Genomic DNA, 20747 nt, shown 5'->3' with positions numbered 1-20747 from the left:
TTTTTTAGCCAAATTTTGAGGTTTGCAAAGGATTCTGGGTAACAGAACCTGGTCCGAGCCCCGCAAGTCACCCCTCCTTGGATTCCCCTAGGTCTCTAGTTTTCAGAAATGCACAGGTTTGGTAGGTTTCCCTAGGTGCCGGCTGAGCTAGAGGCCAAAATCTACAGGTAGGCACTTCGCAAAAAACACCTCTGTTTTTTTCCAAAATTTAGGATGTGTCCACGTTGCGCTTTGGGGTGTTTCCTGTCGCCGGCGCTAGGCCTACCCACGCAAGTGAGGTATCATTTTTATCGGGAGACTTGGGGGAACGCTGGGTGGAAGGAAATTTGTAGCTCCTCTCAGATTCCAGAACTTTCTGCCACAGAAATGTGAGGAACATGTGTTTTTTTAGCCAAATTTTGAGGTTTGCAAAGGATTCTGGGTAACAGAACCTGGTCCGAGCCCCGCAAGTCACCCCTCCTTGGATTCCCCTAGGTCTCTAGTTTTCAGAAATGCACAGGTTTGGTAGGTTTCCCTAGGTGCCGGCTGAGCTAGAGGCCAAAATCTACAGGTAGGCACTTCGCAAAAAACACCTCTGTTTTTTTCCAAAATTTAGGATGTGTCCACGTTGCGCTTTGGGGTGTTTCCTGTCGCCGGCGCTAGGCCTACCCACGCAAGTGAGGTATCATTTTTATCGGGAGACTTGGGGGAACGCTGGGTGGAAGGAAATTTGTAGCAGCTCCTCTCAGATTCCAGAACTTTCTGCCACAGAAATGTGAGGAACATGTGTTTTTGTAGCCAAATTTTGAGGTTTGCAAAGGATTCTGGGTAACAGAACCTGGTCCGAGTCCCACAAGTCACCCCTCCTTGGATTCCCCTAGGTCTCTAGTTTTCAGAAATGCACAGGTTTGGTAGGTTTCCCTAGGCGCCGGGTGAGCTACAGGCCAAAATCCACAGGTAGGCACTTCGCAAAAAACACCTCTGTTTTTTTCCAAAATTTAGGATGTGTCCACGTTGCGCTTTGGGGTGTTTCCTGTCGCCGGCGCTAGGCCTACCCACGCAAGTGAGGTATCATTTTTATCGGGAGACTTGGGGGAACGCTGGGTGGAAGGAAATTTGTAGCAGCTCCTCTCAGATTCCAGAACTTTCTGCCACAGAAATGTGAGGAACATGTGTTTTTTTAGCCAAATTTTGAGGTTTGCAAAGGATTCTGGGTAACAGAACCTGGTCCGAGCCCCGCAAGTCACCCCTCCTTGGATTCCCCTAGGTCTCTAGTTTTCAGAAATGCACAGGTTTGGTAGGTTTCCCTAGGTGCCGGCTGAGCTAGAGGCCAAAATCTACAGGTAGACACTTCGCAAAAAACACCTCTGTTTTTTCCCAAAATTTAGGATGTGTCCACGTTGCGCTTTGGGGTGTTTCCTGTCGCCGGCGCTAGGCCTACCCACGCAAGTGAGGTATAATTTTTATCTGGAGGCTTGGGGGAACGCTGGGTGGAAGGAAATTTGTAGCTCCTCTCAGATTCCAGAACTTTCTGCCACAGAAATGTGAGGAACATGTGTTTTTTTAGCCAAATTTTGAGGTTTGCAAAGGATTCTGGGTAACAGAACCTGGTCTGAGCCCCGCAAGTCACCCCTCCTTGGATTCCCCTAGGTCTCTAGTTTTCAGAAATGCACAGGTTTGGTAGGTTTCCCTAGGTGCCGGCTGAGCTAGAGGCCAAAATCTACAGGTAGGCACTTCGCAAAAAACACCTCTGTTTTTTTCCAAAATTTAGGATGTGTCCACGTTGCGCTTTGGGGTGTTTCCTGTCGCCGGCGCTAGGCCTACCCACGCAAGTGAGGTATCATTTTTATCGGGAGACTTGGGGGAACGCTGGGTGGAAGGAAATTTGTAGCTCCTCTCAGATTCCAGAACTTTCTGACACAGAAATGTGAGGAACATGTGTTTTTTTAGCCAAATTTTGAGGTTTGCAAAGGATTCTGGGTAACAGAACCTGGTCCGAGCCCCGCAAGTCACCCCTCCTTGGATTCCCCTAGGTCTCTAGTTTTCAGAAATGCACAGGTTTGGTAGGTTTCCCTAGGTTCTGGCTGAGCTAGAGGCCAAAATCTACAGGTAGGCACTTCGCAAAAAACACCTCTGTTTTTTTCCAAAATTTAGGATGTGTCCACGTTGCGCTATGGGGTGTTTCCTGTCGCCGGCGCTAGGCCTACCCACGCAAGTGAGGTATCATTTGTATCGGGAGACTTGGGGGAACGCTGGGTGGAAGGAAATTTGTAGCTCCTCTCAGATTCCAGAACTTTCTGCCACAGAAATGTGAGGAACATGTGTTTTTTTAGCCAAATTTTGAGGTTTGCAAAGGATTCTGGGTAACAGAACCTGGTCCGAGCCCCGCAAGTCACCCCTCCTTGGATTCCCCTAGGTCTCTAGTTTTCAGAAATGCACAGGTTTGGTAGGTTTCCCTAGGTGCCGGCTGAGCTAGAGGCCAAAATCTACAGGTAGGCACTTCGCAAAAAACACCTCTGTTTTTTTCCAAAATTTAGGATGTGTCCACGTTGCGCTTTGGGGTGTTTCCTGTCGCCGGCGCTAGGCCTACCCACGCAAGTGAGGTATCATTTTTATCGGGAGACTTGCGGGAACGCTGGGTGGAAGGAAATTTGTAGCTCCTCTCAGATTCCAGAACTTTCTGCCACAGAAATGTGAGGAACATGTGTTTTTTTAGCCAAATTTTGAGGTTTGCAAAGGATTCTGGGTAACAGAACCTGGTCCGAGCCCCGCAAGTCACCCCTCCTTGGATTCCCCTAGGTCTCTAGTTTTCAGAAATGCACAGGTTTGGTAGATTTCCCTAGGTGCCGGCTGAGCTAGAGGCCAAAATCTACAGGTAGGCACTTCGCAAAAAAAAACCTCTGTTTTTTTCCAAAATTTAGGATGTGTCCACGTTGCGCTTTGGGGTGTTTCCTGTCGCCGGCGCTAGGCCTACCCACGCAAGTGAGGTATCATTTTTATCGGGAGACTTGGGGGAACGCTGGGTGGAAGGAAATTTGTAGCTCCTCTCAGATTCCAGAACTTTCTGCCACAGAAATGTGAGGAACATGTGTTTTTTTAGCCAAATTTTGAGGTTTGCAAAGGATTCTGGGTAACAGAACCTGGTCCGAGCCCCGCAAGTCACCCCTCCTTGGATTCCCCTAGGTCTCTAGTTTTCAGAAATGCACAGGTTTGGTAGGTTTCCCTAGGTGCCGGCTGAGCTAGAGGCCAAAATCTACAGGTAGGCACTTCGCAAAAAAAAACCTCTGTTTTTTTCCAAAATTTAGGATGTGTCCACGTTGCGCTTTGGGGTGTTTCCTGTCGCCGGCGCTAGGCCTACCCACGCAAGTGAGGTATCATTTTTATCGGGAGACTTGGGGGAACGCTGGGTGGAAGGAAATTTGTAGCTCCTCTCAGATTCCAGAACTTTCTGCCACAGAAATGTGAGGGACATGTGTTTTTTTAGCCAAATTTTGAGGTTTGCAAAGGATTCTGGGTAACAGAACCTGGTCCGAGCCCCGCAAGTCACCCCTCCTTGGATTCCCCTAGGTCTCTAGTTTTCAGAAATGCACAGGTTTGGTAGGTTTCCCTAGGTGCCGGCTGAGCTAGAGGCCAAAATCTACAGGTAGGCACTTCGCAAAAAACACCTCTGTTTTTTTCCAAAATTTAGGATGTGTCCACGTTGCGCTTTGGGGTGTTTCCTGTCGCCGGCGCTAGGCCTACCCACGCAAGTGAGGTATCATTTTTATCGGGAGACTTGGGGGAACGCTGGGTGGAAGGAAATTTGTAGCAGCTCCTCTCAGATTCCAGAACTTTCTGCCACAGAAATGTGAGGGACATGTGTTTTTTTAGCCAAATTTTGAGGTTTGCAAAGGATTCTGGGTAACAGAACCTGGTCCGAGCCCCGCAAGTCACCCCTCCTTGGATTCCCCTAGGTCTCTAGTTTTCAGAAATGCACAGGTTTGGTAGGTTTCCCTAGGTGCCGGCTGAGCTAGAGGCCAAAATCTACAGGTAGGCACTTCGCAAAAAACACCTCTGTTTTTTTCCAAAATTTAGGATGTGTCTACGTTGCGCTTTGGGGTGTTTCCTGTCGCCGGCGCTAGGCCTACCCACGCAAGTGAGGTATCATTTTTATCGGGAGACTTGGGGGAACGCTGGGTGGAAGGAAATTTGTAGCTCCTCTCAGATTCCAGAACTTTCTGCCACAGAAATGTGAGGAACATGTGTTTTTTTAGCCAAATTTTGAGGTTTGCAAGGGATTCTGGGTAACAGAACCTGGTCCGAGCCCCGCAAGTCACCCCTCCTTGGATTCCCCTAGGTCTCTAGTTTTCAGAAATGCACAGGTTTGGTAGGTTTCCCTAGGTGCCGGCTGAGCTAGAGGCCAAAATCTACAGGTAGGCACTTCGCAAAAAACACCTCTGTTTTTTTCCAAAATTTAGGATGTGTCCACGTTGCGCTTTGGGGTGTTTCCTGTCGCCGGCGCTAGGCCTACCCACGCAAGTGAGGTATCATTTTTATCGGGAGACTTGGGGGAACGCTGGGTGGAAGGAAATTTGTAGCTCCTCTCAGATTCCAGAACTTTCTGCCACAGAAATGTGAGGAACATGTGTTTTTTTAGCCAAATTTTGAGTTTTGCAAAGGATTCTGGGTAACAGAACCTGGTCCGAGCCCCGCAAGTCACCCCTCCTTGGATTCCCCTAGGTCTCTAGTTTTCAGAAATGCACAGGTTTGGTAGGTTTCCCTAGGTGCCGGCTGAGCTAGAGGCCAAAATCTACAGGTAGGCACTTCGCAAAAAACACCTCTGTTTTTTTCCAAAATTTAGGATGTGTCCACGTTGCGCTTTGGGGTGTTTCCTGTCGCCGGCGCTAGGCCTACCCACGCAAGTGAGGTATCATTTTTATCGGGAGACTTGGGGGAACGCTGGGTGGAAGGAAATTTGTAGCAGCTCCTCTCAGATTCCAGAACTTTCTGCCACAGAAATGTGAGGGACATGTGTTTTTTTAGCCAAATTTTGAGGTTTGCAAAGGATTCTGGGTAACAGAACCTGGTCCGAGCCCCGCAAGTCACCCCTCCTTGGATTCCCCTAGGTCTCTAGTTTTCAGAAATGCACAGGTTTGGTAGGTTTCCCTAGGTGCCGGCTGAGCTAGAGGCCAAAATCTACAGGTAGGCACTTCGCAAAAAACACCTCTGTTTTTTTCCAAAATTTAGGATGTGTCCACGTTGCGCTTTGGGGTGTTTCCTGTCGCCGGCTCTAGGCCTACCCACGCAAGTGAGGTATCATTTTTATCGGGAGACTTGGGGGAACGCTGGGTGGAAGGAAATTTGTAGCTCCTCTCAGATTCCAGAACTTTCTGCCACAGAAATGTGAGGAACATGTGTTTTTTTAGCCAAATTTTGAGGTTTGCAAAGGATTCTGGGTAACAGAACCTGGTCCGAGCCCCGCAAGTCACCCCTCCTTGGATTCCCCTAGGTCTCTAGTTTTCAGAAATGCACAGGTTTGGTAGGTTTTCCTAGGTGCCGGCTGAGCTAGAGGCCAAAATCTACAGGTAGGCACTTCGCAAAAAACACCTCTGTTTTTTTCCAAAATTTAGGATGTGTCTACGTTGCGCTTTGGGGTGTTTCCTGTCGCCGGCGCTAGGCCTACCCACGCAAGTGAGGTATCATTTTTATCGGGAGACTTGGGGGAACGCTGGGTGGAAGGAAATTTGTAGCTCCTCTCAGATTCCAGAACTTTCTGCCACAGAAATGTGAGGAACATGTGTTTTTTTAGCCAAATTTTGAGGTTTGCAAAGGATTCTGGGTAACAGAACCTGGTCCGAGCCCCGCAAGTCACCCCTCCTTGGATTCCCCTAGGTCTCTAGTTTTCAGAAATGCACAGGTTTGGTAGGTTTCCCTAGGTGCCGGCTGAGCTAGAGGCCAAAATCTACAGGTAGGCACTTCGCAAAAAACACCTCTGTTTTTTTCCAAAATTTAGGATGTGTCTACGTTGCGCTTTGGGGTGTTTCCTGTCTCCGGCGCTAGGCCTACCCACGCAAGTGAGGTATCATTTTTATCGGGAGACTTGGGGGAACGCTGGGTGGAAGGAAATTTGTAGCTCCTCTCAGATTCCAGAACTTTCTGCCACAGAAATGTGAGGAACATGTGTTTTTTTAGCCAAATTTTGAGGTTTGCAAAGGATTCTGGGTAACAGAACCTGGTCCGAGCACCGCAAGTCACCCCTCCTTGGATTCCCCTAGGTCTCTAGTTTTCAGAAATGCACAGGTTTGGTAGGTTTCCCTAGGTGCCGGCTGAGCTAGAGGCCAAAATCTACAGGTAGGCACTTCGCAAAAAAAAACCTCTGTTTTTTTCCAAAATTTAGGATGTGTCCACGTTGCGCTTTGGGGTGTTTCCTGTCGCCGGCGCTAGGCCTACCCACGCAAGTGAGGTATCATTTTTATCGGGAGACTTGGGGGAACGCTGGGTGGAAGGAAATTTGTAGCTCCTCTCAGATTCCAGAACTTTCTGCCACAGAAATGTGAGGAACATGTGTTTTTTTAGCCAAATTTTGAGGTTTGCAAAGGATTCTGGGTAACAGAACCTGGTCCGAGCCCCGCAAGTCACCCCTCCTTGGATTCCCCTAGGTCTCTAGTTTTCAGAAATGCACAGGTTTGGTAGGTTTCCCTAGGTGCCGGCTGAGCTAGAGGCCAAAATCTACAGGTAGGCACTTCGCAAAAAACACCTCTGTTTTTTTCCAAAATTTAGGATGTGTCCACGTTGCGCTTTGGGGTGTTTCCTGTCGCCGGCGCTAGGCCTACCCACGCAAGTGAGGTATCATTTTTATCGGGAGACTTGGGGGAACGCTGGGTGGAAGGAAATTTGTAGCAGCTCCTCTCAGATTCCAGAACTTTCTGCCACAGAAATGTGAGGGACATGTGTTTTTTTAGCCAAATTTTGAGGTTTGCAAAGGATTCTGGGTAACAGAACCTGGTCCGAGCCCCGCAAGTCACCCCTCCTTGGATTCCCCTAGGTCTCTAGTTTTCAGAAATGCACAGGTTTGGTAGGTTTCCCTAGGTGCCGGCTGAGCTAGAGGCCAAAATCTACAGGTAGGCACTTCGCAAAAAACACCTCTGTTTTTTTCCAAAATTTAGGATGTGTCCACGTTGCGCTTTGGTGTGTTTCCTGTCGCCGGCGCTAGGCCTACCCACGCAAGTGAGGTATCATTTTTATCGGGAGACTTGGGGGAACACTGGGTGGAAGGAAATTTGTAGCTCCTCTCAGATTCCAGAACTTTCTGCCACAGAAATGTGAGGAACATGTGTTTTTTTAGCCAAATTTTGAGGTTTGCAAAGGATTCTGGGTAACAGAACCTGGTCCGAGCCCCGCAAGTCACCCCTCCTTGGATTCCCCTAGGTCTCTAGTTTTCAGAAATGCACAGGTTTGGTAGGTTTCCCTAGGTGCCGGCTGAGCTAGAGGCCAAAATCTACAGGTAGGCACTTCGCAAAAAACACCTCTGTTTTTTTCCAAAATTTAGGATGTGTCTACGTTGCGCTTTGGGGTGTTTCCTGTTGCTGGCGCTAGGCCTACCCACACAAGTGAGGTATCATTTTTATCAGGAGACTTGGGGGAACGCTGGGTGGAAGGAAATTTGTAGCTCCTCTCAGATTCCAGAACTTTCTGCCACAGAAATGTGAGGAACATGTGTTTTTTTAGCCAAATTTTGAGGTTTGCAAAGGATTCTGGGTAACAGAACCTGGTCCGAGCCCCGCAAGTCACCCCTCCTTGGATTCCCCTAGGTCTCTAGTTTTCAGAAATGCACAGGTTTGGTAGGTTTCCCTAGGTGCCGGCTGAGCTAGAGGCCAAAATCTACAGGTAGGCACTTCGCAAAAAAAAACCTCTGTTTTTTTCCAAAATTTAGGATGTGTCCACGTTGCGCTTTGGGGTGTTTCCTGTCGCCGGCGCTAGGCCTACCCACGCAAGTGAGGTATCATTTGTATCGGGAGACTTGGGGGAACGCTGGGTGGAAGGAAATTTGTAGCTCCTCTCAGATTCCAGAACTTTCTGCCACAGAAATGTGAGGAACATGTGTTTTTTTAGCCACATTTTGAGGTTTGCAAAGGATTCTGGGTAACAGAACCTGGTCCGAGCCCCGCAAGTCACCCCTCCTTGGATTCCCCTAGGTCTCTAGTTTTCAGAAATGCACAGGTTTGGTAGGTTTCCCTAGGTGCCGGCTGAGCTAGAGGCCAAAATCTACAGGTAGGCACTTCGCAAAAAACACCTCTGTTTTTTTCCAAAATTTAGGATGTGTCCACGTTGCGCTTTGGGGTGTTTCCTGTCGCCGGCGCTAGGCCTACCCACGCAAGTGAGGTATCATTTTTATCGGGAGACTTGGGGGAACGCTGGGTGGAAGGAAATTTGTAGCTCCTCTCAGATTCCAGAACTTTCTGACACAGAAATGTGAGGAACATGTGTTTTTTTAGCCATTTTTTGAGGTTTGCAAAGGATTCTGGGTAACAGAACCTGGTCCGAGCCCCGCAAGTCACCCCTCCTTGGATTCCCCTAGGTCTCTAGTTTTCAGAAATGCACAGGTTTGGTAGGTTTCCCTAGGTGCCGGCTGAGCTAGAGGCCAAAATCTACAGGTAGGCACTTCGCAAAAAACACCTCTGTTTTTTTCCAAAATTTAGGATGTGTCCACGTTGCGCTATGGGGTGTTTCCTGTCGCCGGCGCTAGGCCTACCCACGCAAGTGAGGTATCATTTGTATCGGGAGACTTGGGGGAACGCTGGGTGGAAGGAAATTTGTAGCTCCTCTCAGATTCCAGAACTTTCTGCCACAGAAATGTGAGGAACATGTGTTTTTTTAGCCAAATTTTGAGGTTTGCAAAGGATTCTGGGTAACAGAACCTGGTCCGAGCCCCGCAAGTCACCCCTCCTTGGATTCCCCTAGGTCTCTAGTTTTCAGAAATGCACAGGTTTGGTAGGTTTCCCTAGGTGCCGGCTGAGCTAGAGGCCAAAATCTACAGGTAGGCACTTCGCAAAAAACACCTCTGTTTTTTTCCAAAATTTAGGATGTGTCCACGTTGCGCTTTGGGGTGTTTCCTGTCGCCGGCGCTAGGCCTACCCACGCAAGTGAGGTATCATTTTTATCGGGAGACTTGGGGGAACGCTGGGTGGAAGGAAATTTGTAGCTCCTCTCAGATTCCAGAATTTTCTGCCACAGAAATGTGAGGAACATGTGTTTTTTTAGCCAAATTTTGAGGTTTGCAAAGGATTCTGGGTAACAGAACCTGGTCCGAGCCCCGCAAGTCACCCCTCCTTGGATTCCCCTAGGTCTCTAGTTTTCAGAAATGCACAGGTTTGGTAGGTTTCCCTAGGTGCCGGCTGAGCTAGAGGCCAAAATCTACAGGTAGGCACTTCGCAAAAAAAAACCTCTGTTTTTTTCCAAAATTTAGGATGTGTCCACGTTGCGCTTTGGGGTGTTTCCTGTCGCCGGCGCTAGGCCTACCCACGCAAGTGAGGTATCATTTTTATCGGGAGACTTGGGGGAACGCTGGGTGGAAGGAAATTTGTAGCTCCTCTCAGATTCCAGAACTTTCTGCCACAGAAATGTGAGGAACATGTGTTTTTTTAGCCAAATTTTGAGGTTTGCAAAGGATTCTGGGTAACAGAACCTGGTCCGAGCCCCGCAAGTCACCCCTCCTTGGATTCCCCTAGGTCTCTAGTTTTCAGAAATGCACAGGTTTGGTAGGTTTCCCTAGGTGCCGGCTGAGCTAGAGGCCAAAATCTACAGGTAGGCACTTCGCAAAAAAAAACCTCTGTTTTTTTCCAAAATTTAGGATGTGTCCACGTTGCGCTTTGGGGTGTTTCCTGTCGCCGGCGCTAGGCCTACCCATGCAAGTGAGGTATCATTTTTATCGGGAGACTTGGGGGAACGCTGGGTGGAAGGAAATTTGTAGCTCCTCTCAGATTCCAGAACTTTCTGCCACAGAAATGTGAGGGACATGTGTTTTTTTAGCCAAATTTTGAGGTTTGCAAAGGATTCTGGGTAACAGAACCTGGTCCGAGCCCCGCAAGTCACCCCTCCTTGGATTCCCCTAGGTCTCTAGTTTTCAGAAATGCACAGGTTTGGTAGGTTTCCCTAGGTGCCGGCTGAGCTAGAGGCCAAAATCTACAGGTAGGCACTTCGCAAAAAACACCTCTGTTTTTTTCCAAAATTTAGGATGTGTCCACGTTGCGCTTTGGGGTGTTTCCTGTCGCCGGCGCTAGGCCTACCCACGCAAGTGAGGTATCATTTTTATCGGGAGACTTGGGGGAACGCTGGGTGGAAGGAAATTTGTAGCAGCTCCTCTCAGATTCCAGAACTTTCTGCCACAGAAATGTGAGGGACATGTGTTTTTTTAGCCAAATTTTGAGGTTTGCAAAGGATTCTGGGTAACAGAACCTGGTCCGAGCCCCGCAAGTCACCCCTCCTTGGATTCCCCTAGGTCTCTAGTTTTCAGAAATGCACAGGTTTGGTAGGTTTCCCTAGGTGCCGGCTGAGCTAGAGGCCAAAATCTACAGGTAGGCACTTCGCAAAAAACACCTCTGTTTTTTTCCAAAATTTAGGATGTGTCTACGTTGCGCTTTGGGGTGTTTCCTGTCGCCGGCGCTAGGCCTACCCACGCAAGTGAGGTATCATTTTTATCGGGAGACTTGGGGGAACGCTGGGTGGAAGGAAATTTGTAGCTCCTCTCAGATTCCAGAACTTTCTGCCACAGAAATGTGAGGAACATGTGTTTTTTTAGCCAAATTTTGAAGTTTGCAAAGGATTCTGGGTAACAGAACCTGGCCCGAGCCCCGCAAGTCACCCCTCCTTGGATTCCCCTAGGTCTCTAGTTTTCAGAAATGCACAGGTTTGGTAGGTTTCCCTAGGTGCCGGCTGAGCTAGAGGCCAAAATCTACAGGTAGGCACTTCGCAAAAAACACCTCTGTTTTTTTCCAAAATTTAGGATGTGTCCACGTTGCGCTTTGGGGTGTTTCCTGTCGCCGGCGCTAGGCCTACCCACGCAAGTGAGGTATCATTTTTATCGGGAGACTTGGGGGAACGCTGGGTGGAAGGAAATTTGTAGCTCCTCTCAGATTCCAGAACTTTCTGCCACAGAAATGTGAGGAACATGTGTTTTTTTAGCCAAATTTTGAGGTTTGCAAAGGATTCTGGGTAACAGAACCTGGTCCGAGCCCCGCAAGTCACCCCTCCTTGGATTCCCCTAGGTCTCTAGTTTTCAGAAATGCACAGGTTTGGTAGGTTTCCCTAGGTGCCGGCTGAGCTAGAGGCCAAAATCTACAGGTAGGCACTTCGCAAAAAACACCTCTGTTTTTTTCCAAAATTTAGGATGTGTCCACGTTGCGCTTTGGGGTGTTTCCTGTCGCCGGCGCTAGGCCTACCCACGCAAGTGAGGTATCATTTTTATCGGGAGACTTGGGGGAACGCTGGGTGGAAGGAAATTTGTAGCAGCTCCTCTCAGATTCCAGAACTTTCTGCCACAGAAATGTGAGGGACATGTGTTTTTTTTGCCAAATTTTGAGGTTTGCAAAGGATTCTGGGTAACAGAACCTGGTCCGAGCCCCGCAAGTCACCCCTCCTTGGATTCCCCTAGGTCTCTAGTTTTCAGAAATGCACAGGTTTGGTAGGTTTCCCTAGGTGCCGGCTGAGCTAGAGGCCAAAATCTACAGGTAGGCACTTCGCAAAAAACACCTCTGTTTTTTTCCAAAATTTAGGATGTGTCCACGTTGCGCTTTGGGGTGTTTCCTGTCGCCGGCGCTAGGCCTACCCACGCAAGTGAGGTATCATTTTTATCGGGAGACTTGGGGGAACGCTGGGTGGAAGGAAATTTGTAGCTCCTCTCAGATTCCAGAACTTTCTGCCACAGAAATGTGAGGAACATGTGTTTTTTTAGCCAAATTTTGAGGTTTGCAAAGGATTCTGGGTAACAGAACCTGGTCCGAGCCCCGCAAGTCACCCCTCCTTGGATTCCCCTAGGTCTCTAGTTTTCAGAAATGCACAGGTTTGGTAGGTTTTCCTAGGTGCCGGCTGAGCTAGAGGCCAAAATCTACAGGTAGGCACTTCGCAAAAAACACCTCTGTTTTTTTCCAAAATTTAGGATGTGTCTACGTTGCGCTTTGGGGTGTTTCCTGTCGCCGGCGCTAGGCCTACCCACGCAAGTGAGGTATCATTTTTATCGGGAGACTTGGGGGAACGCTGGGTGGAAGGAAATTTGTAGCTCCTCTCAGATTCCAGAACTTTCTGCCACAGAAATGTGAGGAACATGTGTTTTTTTAGCCAAATTTTGAGGTTTGCAAAGGATTCTGGGTAACAGAACCTGGTCCGAGCCCCGCAAGTCACCCCTCCTTGAATTCCCCTAGGTCTCTAGTTTTCAGAAATGCACAGGTTTGGTAGGTTTCCCTAGGTGCCGGCTGAGCTAGAGGCCAAAATCTACAGGTAGGCACTTCGCAAAAAACACCTCTGTTTTTTTCCAAAATTTAGGATGTGTCTACGTTGCGCTTTGGGGTGTTTCCTGTCGCCGGCGCTAGGCCTACCCACGCAAGTGAGGTATCATTTTTATCGGGAGACTTGGGGGAACGCTGGGTGGAAGGAAATTTGTAGCTCCTCTCAGATTCCAGAACTTTCTGCCACAGAAATGTGAGGAACATGTGTTTTTTTAGCCAAATTTTGAGGTTTGCAAAGGATTCTGGGTAACAGAACCTGGTCCGAGCCCCGCAAGTCACCCCTCCTTGGATTCCCCTAGGTCTCTAGTTTTCAGAAATGCACAGGTTTGGTAGGTTTCCCTAGGTGCCGGCTGAGCTAGAGGCTAAAATCTACAGGTAGGCACTTCGCAAAAAAAAACCTCTGTTTTTTTCCAAAATTTAGGATGTGTCCACGTTGCGCTTTGGGGTGTTTCCTGTCGCCGGCGCTAGGCCTACCCACGCAAGTGAGGTATCATTTTTATCGGGAGACTTGGGGGAACGCTGGGTGGAAGGAAATTTGTAGCTCCTCTCAGATTCCAGAACTTTCTGCCACAGAAATGTGAGGAACATGTGTTTTTTTAGCCAAATTTTGAGGTTTGCAAAGGATTCTGGGTAACAGAACCTGGTCCGAGCCCCGCAAGTCACCCCTCCTTGGATTCCCCTAGGTCTCTAGTTTTCAGAAATGCACAGGTTTGGTAGGTTTCCCTAGGTGCCGGCTGAGCTAGAGGCCAAAATCTACAGGTAGGCACTTCGCAAAAAACACCTCTGTTTTTTTCCAAAATTTAGGATGTGTCCACGTTGCGCTTTGGGGTGTTTCCTGTCGCCGGCGCTAGGCCTACCCACGCAAGTGAGGTATCATTTTTATCGGGAGACTTGGGGGAACGCTGGGTGGAAGGAAATTTGTAGCAGCTCCTCTCAGATTCCAGAACTTTCTGCCACAGAAATGTGAGGGACATGTGTTTTTTTAGCCAAATTTTGAGGTTTGCAAAGGATTCTGGGTAACAGAACCTGGTCCGAGCCCCGCAAGTCACCCCTCCTTGGATTCCCCTAGGTCTCTAGTTTTCAGAAATGCACAGGTTTGGTAGGTTTTCCTAGGTGCCGGCTGAGCTAGAGGCCAAAATCTACAGGTAGGCACTTCGCAAAAAACACCTCTGTTTTTTTCCAAAATTTAGGATGTGTCCACGTTGCGCTTTGGGGTGTTTCCTGTCGCCGGCGCTAGGCCTACCCACGCAAGTGAGGTATCATTTTTATCGGGAGACTTGGGGGAACGCTGGGTGGAAGGAAATTTGTAGCTCCTCTCAGATTCCAGAACTTTCTGCCACAGAAATGTGAGGAACATGTGTTTTTTTAGCCAAATTTTGAGGTTTGCAAAGGATTCTGGGTAACAGAACCTGGTCCGAGCCCCGCAAGTCACCCCTCCTTGGATTCCCCTAGGTCTCTAGTTTTCAGAAATGCACAGGTTTGGTAGGTTTCCCTAGGTGCCGGCTGAGCTAGAGGCCAAAATCTACAGGTAGGCACTTCGCAAAAAACACCTCTGTTTTTTTCCAAAATTTAGGATGTGTCTACGTTGCGCTTTGGGGTGTTTCCTGTTGCTGGCGCTAGGCCTACCCACACAAGTGAGGTATCATTTTTATCAGGAGACTTGGGGGAACGCTGGGTGGAAGGAAATTTGTAGCTCCTCTCAGATTCCAGAACTTTCTGCCACAGAAATGTGAGGAACATGTGTTTTTTTAGCCAAATTTTGAGGTTTGCAAAGGATTCTGGGTAACAGAACCTGGTCCGAGCCCCGCAAGTCACCCCTCCTTGGATTCCCCTAGGTCTCTAGTTTTCAGAAATGCACAGGTTTGGTAGGTTTCCCTAGGTGCCGGCTGAGCTAGAGGCCAAAATCTACAGGTAGGCACTTCGCAAAAAAAAACCTCTGTTTTTTTCCAAAATTTAGGATGTGTCCACGTTGCGCTTTGGGGTGTTTCCTGTCGCCGGCGCTAGGCCTACCCACGCAAGTGAGGTATCATTTGTATCGGGAGACTTGGGGGAACGCTGGGTGGAAGGAAATTTGTAGCTCCTCTCAGATTCCAGAACTTTCTGCCACAGAAATGTGAGGAACATGTGTTTTTTTAGCCAAATTTTGAGGTTTGCAAAGGATTCTGGGTAACAGAACCTGGTCCGAGCCCCGCAAGTCACCCCTCCTTGGATTCCCCTAGGTCTCTAGTTTTCAGAAATGCACAGGTTTGGTAGGTTTCCCTAGGTGCCGGCTGAGCTAGAGGCCAAAATCTACAGGTAGGCACTTCGCAAAAAACACCTCTGTTTTTTTCCAAAATTTAGGATGTGTCCACGTTGCGCTTTGGGGTGTTTCCTGTCGCCGGCGCTAGGCCTACCCACGCAAGTGAGGTATCATTTGTATCGGGAGACTTGGGGGAACATAGATTAGCAAAACAAGTGCTATTGCCCCTTGTCTTTCTCTACATTTTTTCCTTCCAAATATAGGAGAGTGTGTAAAAAAGACATCTATTTGAGAAATTCCCTATAATTCACATGCTTGTATGGTCACCCCGGAAATCAGAGATGTGCAAATAACCACTGCTCCTCAGCACCTTATCTTGTGCCCTTTTTGGAAATGCAAAGGTTTTCTTGATAGCAATTTTTTACTCTTTATATTTCAGCAAATGAATTGCTGTATACCCGGTATAGAATGAAAACGCACTGCAGGGTGCAGCTCATTTATTGGCTCTGGGTTCCTCGGGTTCTTGATGAACCTACAAGCCCTATATATCCTCGCAACCAGAGGAGTCCACCAGACGTAACGGTATATTGCTTTCCATAATCTGACATTGCAGGGAAAAGTTACAGAGTAAAACGTAGAGAAAAATTGATGTTTTTTTCACCTCAATTTCAATATTTTTCTCTTTCAGCTGTTATTTTCTGTAGGAATCCCTTGTAGGATCTACACAAATGACCCCTTGCTGAATTCAGAATGTTCTCTACTTTTCAGAAATGGTTAGGTTTCTGGGATCCAGCATTGGTTTCATGCCCATTCCTGTCACTGACTGGAAGGAGGCTGAAAGCACAAAAAATTGCAAAAATGGGGTATGCCCCAGTAAAATGCCAAAATTGTGTTGAAAAATTGGGTTTTCTGATTCAAGTCTGCCTGTTGCTGAAAGCTAGGAAGCTGCTGAGTTTAGCACTACAAACCCTTTGTTGATGCCATTTTCAGGGGGAAATCCACAAGCCTTCTTCTGCAGCCACTTTTTAAAAAAAAAACGAAATTTTCACTGTATTTTGGCCAATTTCTTGGCCTCCTTCAAGGGAACCCACAAAGTCTGGGTACCTCTAGAATCCCTAGGATGTTGGAAAAAAAGGACGCAAATTTGGCTTGGTTAGCTTATGCGGACAAAAAGTTATGAGGGCCTAAGCGCGAACTGCCCCAAATAGGCAAAAAAAGGCCTGGCACAGGAGGGGGAAAAGGCCTGGCAGCGAAGGGGTTAATGAGGGCCTTAATTTGTAAAATGTCAGTGTTTGCTCATTTTATTTTAAAAAAATTCTAAATTAGTCTTAACCTGATTTGTTTTCCAGGGTTGATTTCAGAGTAATTGTCATGGACATATTCACTACTGATTCCCTAGAAAATTATACAGCACGCCTTACCATGAATTCCTGGACCAACTTAGTCCATTCATGGAGGCTGCACAATTCCACACACAATTTAATCTGTGCATGTATACATGAGGTAAGCTACCTGTATGATTCTGTTTGGTTGCAGTACTATCGCTGAAATTGTATGTGGAGAACTATGTTCTCAGTGTGCTTGATTGGGTTGCCTGATGACTAAGCAATCAGGAGGTTGTCTGATGACTAAGCAATCACTAGGTTTCCTGATAACTAAAGAATCAGGATGTTGCCTGATGAGTTGCCAGATGGCTAGGCAATCAGGAGGTTGTCTGATGACTTAGAAATCAGGGTCCAAGACTGTTAGCTGTCAGCAGTCAGTTTTTTACATTGCACACCTGTACAGTGAGTTTCATGCATGCAGACTAACCTAAGAAAAACTTGTTTGCTAGTGTGTTGCTAGTATTTTATTTCTAATGTCGTAAGTTATAGGGATGCAGCATCTACACAGGATAGATGACCAGCTGTAAAGGATATGGACAAGAACAGTTGTACACATATTGCTTAGACATTTACTTGTGAGGAGCTGAACCCAATAAGGTAATTGGTGCCAAAGGCTGCAGATCTTATTGACAAAAAGCAGACATCATTGCTTATTTGCCGATTTGGTCACGTAAAAGGTAATAATGAGGAATGAATGATTGTACACAGGAGAGAATGCTAGAGAGATGTGTTGAGTGGCACAGTAATTGTTCATGCTTGTCTTACAGTGCACAGTACATCCTCAACGCCATCGGAGGGTGACAGCTATTCAAAAAGATCAGACGAGGACGTGAAGCAGTAGACCAGATCTCCTTTATTATTTTATCCAATTCCCCCATGCCCTTCATTGCGACCCAGGCCAGCAGTAATGCTGTCCGCATAGCTTTAGTGGGTGTGGTTGGACAGTCTGCAAACATAGCTCCTGCTGAGTCAGGATCAAATGCCACTTTAGTGCAACTGAACATACTGTATTCTGACAGATTGCCTAGCCCATGTATATTACCGACCTAAGCGATGGATGCAAATCACATCTTTACATCCATTTTGGAAACAATTACCAGTCTGTAAGTCGAAGTACAAGCTTCATGAGTAGAAAGCTAAGAATTACGCAGAGAATTAGAGACTGTACGCAGAGAAGTAGCAGGGTTGTCTGGTTAAGGGAAAACAGGTCCCACCAGTAGTAAGGGAAATCCGTGAATGCTACCTCCACCCTACACACCTTGGGAAGTACATCCTCTAATTAATCTTCCACTCCTTCGCCTCCTCCAGCTCAGTCATGAGCTGGAATTCAGACCACAACAGCACATACCATACATGCAGTGCAACCTCCCATCATTACGGTGGCAGCTCTAGAGAGACTCTATGGGACCCCAAGAAGTACAACACATTTGTCAGTCAGTACAAACTACATTTCGTATGCAAACTGGCCTTTCCAGATGACCAGAGTAAAAACGCTTTTGTTCTGTCGTATTTAGAGGGTGATGTTGCCAGTTGGTCAATTCCCATCTTTGAATGCAATGATCCCATTTTGTACAATGTCACTGCTTTTTGTGAAGAGATGAAAAAGCTCTTTGACAGGAGGGCACATGGGCTTTCCTTAGATAGAGAGTTGATAACCATACAAAATCTTTTGTCACACATCACCACATTCAATAGGCTAATAGTAGAAACAGCATGGCCAGAAGCCAAACGTGCCTTCTTGTTTTATCAGGGTCTCCGTGGTGAGCTCAAGCGTGTGATAGCCCAGGTGGTCAATCTACCTGACACATGTGAGGAATTAATTTATTTGACAGTACAGTTAGACCACAGGCTACTGGAGCATAGGGAAGATAAATCTAGGACAGACTCTAAGGTCATAGTGGTCGTATCAAACCTTCCACAGCAGAGGGCGGTATCAAAGGTGATAGTGGCCCCAAACCTATGCAGGTAAATGGGATCCGAGCACCTCTCACCCAGGAGGAATGTTAGAAAAGGAGAAAGCTATATTTATGTCTGTATTTTGGCAACAGTGCCCATTTTTATTAAAGACTGTAGAACTCACCCCAAGTTATGTGAGGAAAGACCAGGTAGGAAGGAACAAGCAGTAGAACAAACCCCGATTAACCCAGAGATAGTAGAAAACTAGAGCTCTCAAGTTTGATGGAGATCTCTGGCTCAAGATTAAAGACTAACCTAGAGACCTCCAACTTTTTGGCTACACACCAGGGGGTGGTAGCTAATATCTATGTAAACATAACTCTGACATTGTTGAATGGCAGACGAGTAAGACAAGTACAGATCGTGGCTCTTATTGACTCCGGAGCTACTGGTAATTTCATTGATCACTTATTAGCCAGTCAGCTAAAAATACCATGTGTCAAAAAGGCTGTTCCTGAGCCAGTTAGAGCAGATGATGGGATGGCTTTAACTTCCAGGCCAGTGCATTACCATACTCCCTTTCTCATCATGCCCTTAAGGTCCAGTCATTAAAACAGTGTTGAATTCAATCTTATTGATGCACCAAATTTCAAATGTACCTTGGGAATGTTTTGGTTAACCCTGCACGATCCAACTGTACACTGGGCAGCCCAAACCGTTACTACTGACTCATCCTATTGCACTCAACATTGTACCAAACAAGTGATAGACCACAACTTGTAGAACAACTTCCCTGCTCGTTGACTATCAAATGGAAGGGAGGCCCAAATCAGCTGTATCTCTACCTTACCCCGAGAATATCAAGACTTCCATGAGGTCATTAACGAGGAGCAAGCATATCAGTTGCCTTCACATCATGACTGTGGTTGTAGGATAAACCTGATACCTGGAGCTAGTATCCCTTGTAGTAGGATTTATGCACTTATGAAGCCAGAGAACCAACACCTTGAAGAATATTTGGATGAAAATCTGGCTTCAGGGTTCATACGTCCCTCCCAGTCTTTGGGGTCCTTGCCTTTTTACTTCATTCTGAAGAAAGGATGTGACTTATGCACCTGCATAGACTATAGGGTGGTGAATAAAATCACAGTGACATACAGCTACCCATTACCACTCTAATAACTCTATTACTGGACCAGCTAAAAGGAGCCAAGGTCTTCACTTAACTAGACCGTAGGGATGCATATCATCTTGTGCAAGTGCGAAGGGGCATATCATCTTGTGCGAGTGTGAAGGGGTGACGAATGGAAGACTGCATTCAGGACCAAGTTCAGCCTGTTTGACTATCAGGTCATGCCCTTCTGACTTTGCAACACCCCTAAAGCCTTCCAGTATCTTATGGATGACATCTTAGAAGGGTACCTGGACATTTTCTGTGTGGTATACATAAACTAAATTCTACTTTTTTCAGTCACTTTGAAGGCACATGCCCAGCATGTCAAGGCTAAAAGAACATCACCTTTTTGCGAAGCTGGAGAAATGTCAGTTTTTAGGACACGTAATTCCCCATTACCCTGAGAGAATCAAGATGGATGAACATAAGATGTTTACCACCACCCAGTGGAAGGCTAAATTGATTGTAAAACATTTGCAAAGCTTTCTCGATTTTGCAAATTTTTATCAGTGATTTATACAGAATTTTTCCTCTATGGTACGCCCCTTGACACAACTCTTGCGGAATAAAGCAGCCTTCCAGTGGACCGAGGAAGCTAAAATTGGATTTGGTAAGCTCAAGATCCACTTTACCTAGGCTCCTATTATAGCAACCTTGCCCTTGTAGTTGGAAGATGATGCCTCATACCATGCGAAGGGTGGAGTCCATTCACAGCGGCAACCAGTCACTGGTCAGATGCACCCAGTGGCCTTTTATTCCACAAGTTCTCTCCCAGTGAACTAAACTACACTATCAGGGACAAGAAGTTACTAGCCATCAAGAAATCCTTTGAACAGTGGAGACATTATCTGATGGGAGCTCACCACACTGTCAGGATTTACACAGACCATCTGAATTTGCAGTTCCTCAAGTCGGCCAGAGCTTTCACAACAACTAAGATGGTCTCTGTTCAATTACCCACCATAATAGCACAGCTATCCTGAGAGCCACTGTTGATTCTTAATGGAGGACTGCCTGTGGAAGAGCACATCTTGCATATAAAGGCCACATTACCTGATCATATCAGAAGTGAGAAACGTCAGTTGAGACATAGATGTCCAGACGTGGATTTCCACTGAAAGCAACAGAAATGAATGACATAATTTGTTATTCCGTCAGGAACCCAGCAACTGAAATGTGATGGCAAAGGGTACTTACATTGTTACATGACTAGGAGTTAGCAGGACACATAGGAATTCAAAAAACTACCCTGGCAATTTAAAGCGATTTTGGTGTCCCACCTTACAAGAAGACGTCCGGAAGTACATTTTAACATGTATGGTGTGTGCTTAGGCTAAGGTGGATCACAGAAAGCCTAGTGGCTTATTCAGATCCATACTGGCACCCCCTAGTCCATGGCACACAGTGTCCATGGACTTTATAGTAGAAATGTCTGTGAGTCAGGAACATACAGTCATCCTGGTTGTGGTAGATCATTTAACCAAGGTAGGGCATTTTATTGTATTACCCTAATTGCCTTCAGAGAAAACCTTAGCCCACATACTTAAACAACACATTGTGCATTTACACTGAATACCCAATGCACTAATCACTGA

This window comes from Pleurodeles waltl, chromosome 5 (assembly GCF_031143425.1).
Source record: "Pleurodeles waltl isolate 20211129_DDA chromosome 5, aPleWal1.hap1.20221129, whole genome shotgun sequence".
In the NCBI taxonomy this organism is placed as follows: Eukaryota; Metazoa; Chordata; class Amphibia; order Caudata; family Salamandridae; genus Pleurodeles; species Pleurodeles waltl.
This window is presented reverse-complemented; position numbering follows the sequence as displayed.